We start from the raw sequence: 8,517 nt of genomic DNA on the forward strand, positions 1-8,517 counted from the left end.
AAATATCAGCATTAAAAATTAAAGCAATGAAACAATGAACTGTCAAAGACACTTGAAGGTGTACAAATTTTCTACACTCATGGATAAGGGAAAAATCATCAATATTACCAAAGATGATTAAAATATTCAATGCACACATCATGAATACATTAATGCTATTATTCACAAAGTTGAAAAAAAAACTCTTAAAATAATTGTGGGTCTCTATGTTAATTTCCATCTATTGCAAGAGATGAAGTGTGACCAGGACTCTGGAAATAGTGAAATATTGTTAGGAGACATTTTATTGTTATGTTCCTTCAGGTGATCACTTTGACTTTTTCCCTAAGGCCCATTACTTAAGTAGTCTCATGTTTTGAGCCATTTAGGCAGTGTCAGGAATAAATTAAGTCTCTGGGAGTGAGCTTTAATTCTAATCAAAGAATTTTTGGATACTCCCACAAGCTTAGTGATAAGATTTCTGCAAGATATCATGTAGTCAAATAATGGTTGTAGATAACTGATTTTGCTTGTTTGTTTTGTTGTTTTTATTTTGTTAATGTGCAATGTGTGAGACACTTTGGAGCATTCAGTTATAAATGGAAGTTATTCATCAAACCCTTCCTCTTGTGGTCCAAAGAGTTATGGCGCAGGGAAAGTTGAAAGATAAAAGTGAGAATGGATAAAGGACACGGAGGAAACACTGTCTGCCAGGACTGACCCAAATAATATCTCAAAGAGAATGTGGTAATATGTACAGGGCCAGCACAAGTTCAACCTAGATGGTTGTCCTAAAATTGAGAAAAAAAAAGTGAACATGAGCTCTCATCCCTAATACAAAACCATCTATAATCGGTTTCCCCTTCCAAGCTGAAAATACTTTTCTCCAACAAAATCCCAGTGGGTATATTAACCAGAGTTAAGTCCCCATGCTATCTTTAAATAGATAACACAAAACAAACTCAATGATTTAAAGTTTGGGTTTTGACTCATTGCTTAATTGTTGTAGTTTTCATTTTACTAGTCTGAAGAGAAATTTTAATCCACCAAAATGGTGCTCTGGCAAGGGAATTACATCCAATGACTTCCTAGCTCTGTGTGTTCTTGCTGGAATGACACACCTTCAGTTCCTCTCCATGAAATAGAGTCATCCCACTCCAGCCCAAGAGGAGCAGGCTGGTGGGCTAGTAACACCCAGAACTTAAGAGGTTTTTGGAAGCCGGGAGGTCACAGACTGCTGTTCTATGGCTGGCATCATGCCACAGAATGAATATATTGAATTGCACCGCAAACGATATGGATATCATTTGGATACCATGAGAAAAAGTGAAAGAAAGAAGGTCGGGAGGCCCATGAACGTTCAAAGAAAGCAAAAAAAAAAAAAAAAAAAAAAAAAAGATTGGCCTGAAAGCTATGTTCTAACATAAACAGCGCCATGCAGAGAAAATACAATGAAAAAGACTATTAAGATGCATGAAAAGAGAAACACCAAGCAGAAGGATGAGGAGAAGACTCCACAGGGAGCAGTCCCTGCCTCTCTGCTGGACAGAGAGGGGCAGTCCAGAGCAAAAGTACTTTCCAACATGATTAAGCAGAAACAAAAAGAAAAGGCCAGAAAATGGGAGGTTCGTCTACCCAAAGTTCATGCCCAAGGAGAAACAGAAGTATTGAAAGTTATTCGAAAAGGAAAAAGAAAAAAGAAGGCATGGAAGAGAATGGTTACTAAAGTCTGCTTTGTTGGTGATGGTTTTAGAAGAAAACCACCTAAATATGAGAGGTTCATTAGGCCAGTGGGTCTGCGTTTCAAAAAAGCCCATGTCACACACCCTAAGCTGAAAGCTACCTTTTGTCTGCCTATACTTGGTGTGAAAAAGAATCCATCATCCCCACTGTATAAAATCCTGAGTGTGATCACCAAAGGCACAATTATTGAAGTGAATGTGAGTGAGTTGGGCCTTGTGACACAAGGAGGCAAGGTGATTTGGGAAAAGTATGCCCATGGTACCAACAATCCTGAAAACCATGGGTGCATAAATGTAGTCCTGTTGGTTTGACAGTGACGTCATACAAGTCATTCCACTCACTACCGAAGACTACACACTGTCAGGAAAACACTGCCGCTGTGACCTTTTTGAACTACTAAGCAGCCTTACGCCATGTGCAGTTATGAAGTATTTATTAAATTGTAAGGAAAATAAAACACTGCCCAATTTAAAAAAAAAAGAAGAAAAAAATAGAGTCATACATTTAGTACTCATTTAATCTCAATCAATGACTTCTAGTTGAGGGGTAGACAAAGAGACAAATTAGAGAAATACTTAACAGAATGAGTCAGAGATAGAATATACTCAACTCTGGGTAAATCAGACAGAAAAGAATGTCTACTTGATGAGCTAAAAGGAAGAGAGTCCAATCCAGAAGCATTTAGTTCACTTCAGAGCAATTCAACTCAGTTTGGATATGTTCAGTTCAGTTCAGAGCAGACCAGCTGTGTGCTGAGCAGTTCCATCTGTGGACTTCAGAGGCATGTTTTCTAAGCAGAGCAATTCAGTGAGAAGCTGAGAGAAGCCAGTTTGAATCGGTGTGCTTGAAGAGGAGTTAAAGACAGAACCTATTCAGTGGTAAGATTCTGAGGTAACAATACTATCTGGCAAATAAGTCACTTTTTTTTGGGGGGGGGGTCTTTCAATTGTACATTATAGTTTTCAGTTTTGAGTTTTTTACATTTGTTTTTATTTTGTTTTGTTTTGGGATGTGTGTGTCCTGTGCTTTTCGTTTCTGATTTTTTTTTCTGCTGAGGTTTTGCTTTTCTGCTTATTTTCTAAATAAAAATAAAAATAAAATAATGTAATTGTAGTTTTGTGAGTGAGGAGCTAGGGAGAAAATTGGAAAAGGAAAAACTGATTAGCATATATTGTAAAAAGTAATTATTATAAACATCAAATGATTTATATAAAACACAAAAATCGCAGGATAACCAAAAAATCCTAGTTTTAAAATAGAACTTGTTAGATATATCTTCATTTTTGCATTTAATTTATATTGTAGAAAAATAGTAACAATTGCATCAAAGAGTGATATAAAAGCAGGCACATTAATGCAATATGTCAGTGAATCTAGATATAAATCTTCCTTTTCACAGTCACCCGAATTTTTATGAAGATGCCCCAAATTACACTTTGGATAAAAGATTGCATTTCGACCATGATGCTGAAAAAACTGTTAGGTAGAGTTAGCCACATGGTTTTAAGGTATTAATGATAGAGAGTTAATGCAGTTAAACAGTTAAATTTGTCTGCTATTAATAATTACATATTTCACTAAGTACTGCCAAACAAACCCAAGTACAAAACAGAATGCCAAATTTTTTATAACACAAACATGTAATAAATTTAATCAGACTTCCACAATTATGGAAAGAAATGCCTTTGTAAGATACCTTTTATTATAAACAAAGTAATGTGACAGAAACAGGTTACAACATTTAAAGTTGTAAATGTGGATTGCAAAGACTTTCCAGTATTAGAATCACCTCTCTGGGTTCTCAGTTCCCCAGAGAAGTAGAGTACTCTATAGTTCTCAACTACTGGTTTAACCACAGCCTTAAATCTGATATTATGAAGAAATAAATCTGGTACTGACCTAGAAAATTAATCTCTATTTACTTATTTTCACAGTGCTGGAAGTTCCTATGAAATCTATTAGGGAAGAAATGTAATAATCAGTTTGCACATGAGAATCTTTTAACCTACAGCAAAAACTAACCTAGCGAGATAGAGTAATTGATAAAGTAGTCACACAGAAATAGAAGTAAACAACCTCTTCTGATAGTATGTGAGACCAGCTATATATTAATTGACTCATGAAAAACAAACACACTCACTATGGATACATAGGTTATAATCCCTAAAGGGAAGTCTACAATTTTTATAAAAAAATGGAAATAGTTTTAAGTGACTCATAAAGACTTATATAAATTATGGTGATTATTATTATTGCGGATTATTGTGTAGTTTAATGTATACTTATTCCACATCAAATAAACTTCTCTTTGCAACAGAAATTCATTAACAGAGAAAACCAGGACATGTAAATATGCAGTGAATATACTGTGAAATGTTCAGGCATAAACTGAATTTATTCATTTTTAAAGACATGAACATATTGACAGTATTAAACAGAATCAGTAAATTTGTAAAAATAACACATAAACTTGGAAGATAGATTAATGTGGACCTACAAAAAAGAATTGGACTTTGATCTGATCAAATATATGCATGACTAAAATTCCCAAACAGTAATATAGCAAGAACAAACGGATCAAAATTATGGTACACATAAATATCGATAGTCACAGCACAGGATGATTATCCAAGCAAACTGCTCTGTTAATATTGTTAATGTAGCTTTGATTAAAATTCATAAACTACTATGCTTAATCTTTCCCATACTAAAGAAACTAACAAAGGAAAGAATCAATTAATGAATACTAATTACAACAGAGAGTAGTAATGTCAAAAACTGGTACAATGAGTGTGGTGATATCTATCTATCTATCTATCTATCTATCTATCTATCTATCTATCTATCATCTATCCATCTATATATGCACACTAATTTCATCTTCAGAATTTTCTAAATTTAATATATATTGATGTATAAGTTTTAGATGTTATGTTGGCTTAACTATAATTTATAGGCAATATTCATACTTGCACATATTACATTTATATTTTATACTTACCAGTTATTTATAGTATGACACTCTTGAAATTAAGCAGCCATAGAGATCCACTGTGTTTCAGTTAATGAATATGTTGACCAGGGTTTTGCACCATATTTCAAATATATGATTCATGAGAGACTAGGTTTATTAAATGAATCATTTATGCAATTCAATGTTATCAATGTACTATGGATTGACTATTTAGTAAATTTTCTCATAAGCCAAGGAGCAATCACAGTTATCAAGAGTTGTATACCTTTAAGAATTTTGTTTTTTTGTTACTTACAATTAAATAGTACTATTATGCTTCCAAATATTGAGTTGTATGATTTATATCCCTACAAGTTCAACAATTATAAGGCTTTAAATATGATTGGAAACATGATTAATATTTGATGTAAATTAAATGAGGAAACACATGCCAAGAATGTAAAATCACAAATTAGATTAGTATAAAATAGATGAAAGAGTAAATATTGTTTTACTTTTGTTTGTTAATTGAGTAAGAGTTAAATAATTGTAAACCATAAAGTTTTCTAAAATCTTGTTTGTATTTCAGAATGTTTCTAAAGAATCTCTGCATCCATGTAGGTTTAACACTATGATAACTCAATGTCTGGATACTCTGGAATATAGATTTCTCAAGCACATTAAGCCCCAAAGAGGGTCATTAAAATGTTAAGGACTCTTATTTCACATGGAGAGAACTCCAAAAAAACAAAATTCACTATTTAAAATAAAAAAATTTCAAATAAAAAATTAATGATTCTTGTCCTAAATCATACAGTTTAATAACTTTTCAATTTAATATTTCTGTTTCAATTAATTATTTTTTTCATAAAATATCTATTTATTCTAGGACAGTATAATAATAAGTTGTAACAATGTTAGAAAACATTTCAAACTTTAGAGTTGTATATTAGAAGCACAATGAACAGATCATAATTCTGTATACATTGAAATAATTTTGATTTGGAGCTAGAAACATAAAGAAGCAACAACCCTGTGTTCTTTTGCAAAAGTTACTTAAAACAACAATTCTCTTTTTATACTATGTACTAGAATATTTTGTTATTGCAACAGTAGATTAGAAAAAAAATTAAGACATAAAGTGATTTCATTTTGATGACATTATCATCTTCTTATCAGTTTGCTCTTTTTTTTTTTTTTTTTTTTTTTTTTTTTTTGTTCTGAGTATCGTTGAGACAAGGTATCATGGAATGAAAATAGTTTTGCAACACTAGGGCCAGGAAGCAAAGACAGTTACTAGAAAGAGCCAGAAACTATGTACAGATTTCTAGTTATACCCCTTCTTACCAGTTTCTTCAAATTAATTCTAACTTCTCACATCCATTCCGCTATGACTTTATAAATTTGTTGATTCAGTGATGAAATTAAAGTGGTTCAATGGGTGATGTATTTCTTAAGTAAACATGAGGACAATCCTGTGGTAAAATGGGAGACAATGATAAGTTTGCAAAAGCTCAAGGACACTATAGTCGGGCTTATGTAGCAGTAAAAAGAATTAACAAAAGCAGTCTCTCATAAAAGGTGGAATGTAAGAAATCTACATAAAATTGTCTAATTAACTCCATATGCATGGCATAGTACATGTGTAACCACAGACACACAAGAAAAATCTCTCTCTCTTTCACACACACACACACACACACACACACATACACAAACACACACACATACACACACACATAGACATATAAACACACATCCCTAATACACAAAACAGAATATATACATATAGATATTAAGATAATATGACTAGAGAAATATAAAAACATATATAAGGAGAAATTAAAACTTCTGTGACATAGTGGTGAGGACCACAGAGAGAATCAGGATTATATTTCCAGAAAAACTACCTTGTTAAATCTACTTAGTAACAAGTGCCATAACATAATGAGTCTAACTGACATCCTTGCATAGCACAGAGCTCAGCAAGTATTTTCTTGCATCAGTCCAGGTTGTATTCTTCTCCTCTTGAGTAAACATACAAACATCAATGTGTGTATATATATATATATATATATATATATATATATATATATATATATATATATATATCAATTTATTTATTAGTATACTTGATGAATTTGCTAATAAGACTATTTGTACAGATATTATCATTTATTGAGAAAAGTTGAAAGTCATTGTCTTTATATCTTAAAATAAACTTCATCCTGACTTGGATCTGGTAAACAAGATTAATAGTCAAAGTTAATGCAAGCTCCACAGATACTTTGTATAGTGTAGCAGACAATAGCATTGCACAATTGGAAAAAAAATCATTAAACCATTACTCCACAATGATTCCTTTAAGAAAAACATTTGTTTTCTATTTAGAGTATCAAAAATATGTTGATTATTTATGATTGTAGCAAGTCCCCAAGTACTTAGAGATTCATTGTTTTAAATATAACTCTGATAATTGCATATCTATTTAAAAGTTTAATTCAAATTTGAACTTAATTTATTCTATATGTTTAAAGGTAATGTTTAAGTATGCTGTACTCTTCATGTGTATATCTGCCTGTCTATGGTATTAACATCCTTTACAATCTCATAAATAGAAGCATTTGATCACTTTATAGTTTCTATATTTTCCAACAAGTCTTTCTTCGTTCTCAAGAATCTCTCAGTGTTATGGCTGGTGATATAGGTAAGGCTAGAACACATGTAATATTCATGAAACTTTAAGTACAAACTCCAATACCTTAGGAAGCAGTCATTTTTTTTATGTGTAAAGATAAAGTGTTGCTAAATCCTAAATCTGTTTTTATACAAGTAATATTTAGATTTGTTTCTTTACAGATCTACCCTCTTCCTAGTTATCCATACTACCTCTCTCTCTCTCTCTCTCTCTCTCTCTCTCTCTCTCTCTCTCTCTCTCTCTCTCTCTCTCTCTCTCTCTCTCTCTTTGTGTGTGTGTGTGTGTGTGTGTGTGTGTATGTGTGTATGTGTGTATGTGTGTGTGTGTGTGTGAAGAGAAAGAGAGAGAGAGACAGAGAAAGAGAGTAATGAAAGCTAACTCTCTCTCCTTCTCCTCCTTCCCTCTTTTCTTCTTTTGCATTCTACCCCTTTTCCTATAATTCTTTTTTCTTTCTCTCTGCTTATAGCAGCTTAAAAGTGACAATATATCCTCATTTGGTCTTAGAATTTTAGGCCAACCTGTTCAGTTCTAGCTTTGTGATTATATCTGTACCAAATTTGTTCTCTTCCTGTGAATGCTGTCACAATTACTAAAAGTTCATATGTATTTCTACCCTGTTGTGTCTTGAAAACATTGTTCTTTTACTTATCTTCTCCTTTTTTCCTTTCTTTCCTTCTTTCCTTCCTTCCTTCTTTCTTTCCCTTATCTTCTCCTCCCTTTCCCTCTCCCTGCCTATCTTATCCCCCCTCCACCCTCTCTCTTTCTTTTGAAGTTATCATCCACTTTTGTCTCTTACAAACTTTCTGAAGTACTTTTATAAAGCTTTGCAGGCTCTGACCCTGAGCTTTGGTAGGGAAGATTCTGGCATAGATTTCAGTTAGGTATTAGCACTTCATAGACAGCAAATTTAAGCTATTTATATTAATTGCCATCTACTGTAGAGTGAGCTTTTCTAAAGGAGGCTTAAAATTTCATTGGTCCATGGGGATAGAAACATGGCCTTCAGAATTATCTGACTACTATTGACATCTATCAAGAGAACTGTGATAGGTTTTCCCCTAAGGTCTACAATCTGTTCTTCAGAACATTTTTATCTACATTGCTGAATTAGTCTGTTCTTTAAATATAGCCACTGTGTTTTGTC

General features: G+C 32.7%; 1 pseudogene across 1 annotated transcript; it reads left to right on the plus strand.

The window, feature by feature from the left end:
* Positions 1-1,235: 1,235 nt before the first annotated feature.
* LOC308420765 (ribosome biogenesis protein NSA2 homolog) lies at positions 1,236-2,033 on the plus strand (annotated as a pseudogene). Its single transcript has one exon. The product of its transcript is annotated as a ribosome biogenesis protein NSA2 homolog (transcript).
* The last annotated feature ends 6,484 nt before the right edge of the window (positions 2,034-8,517 follow it).

This window comes from Micromys minutus (genome assembly GCF_963924665.1).
Source record: "Micromys minutus genome assembly, chromosome: 5".
NCBI lineage: Eukaryota > Metazoa > Chordata > Mammalia > Rodentia > Muridae > Micromys > Micromys minutus.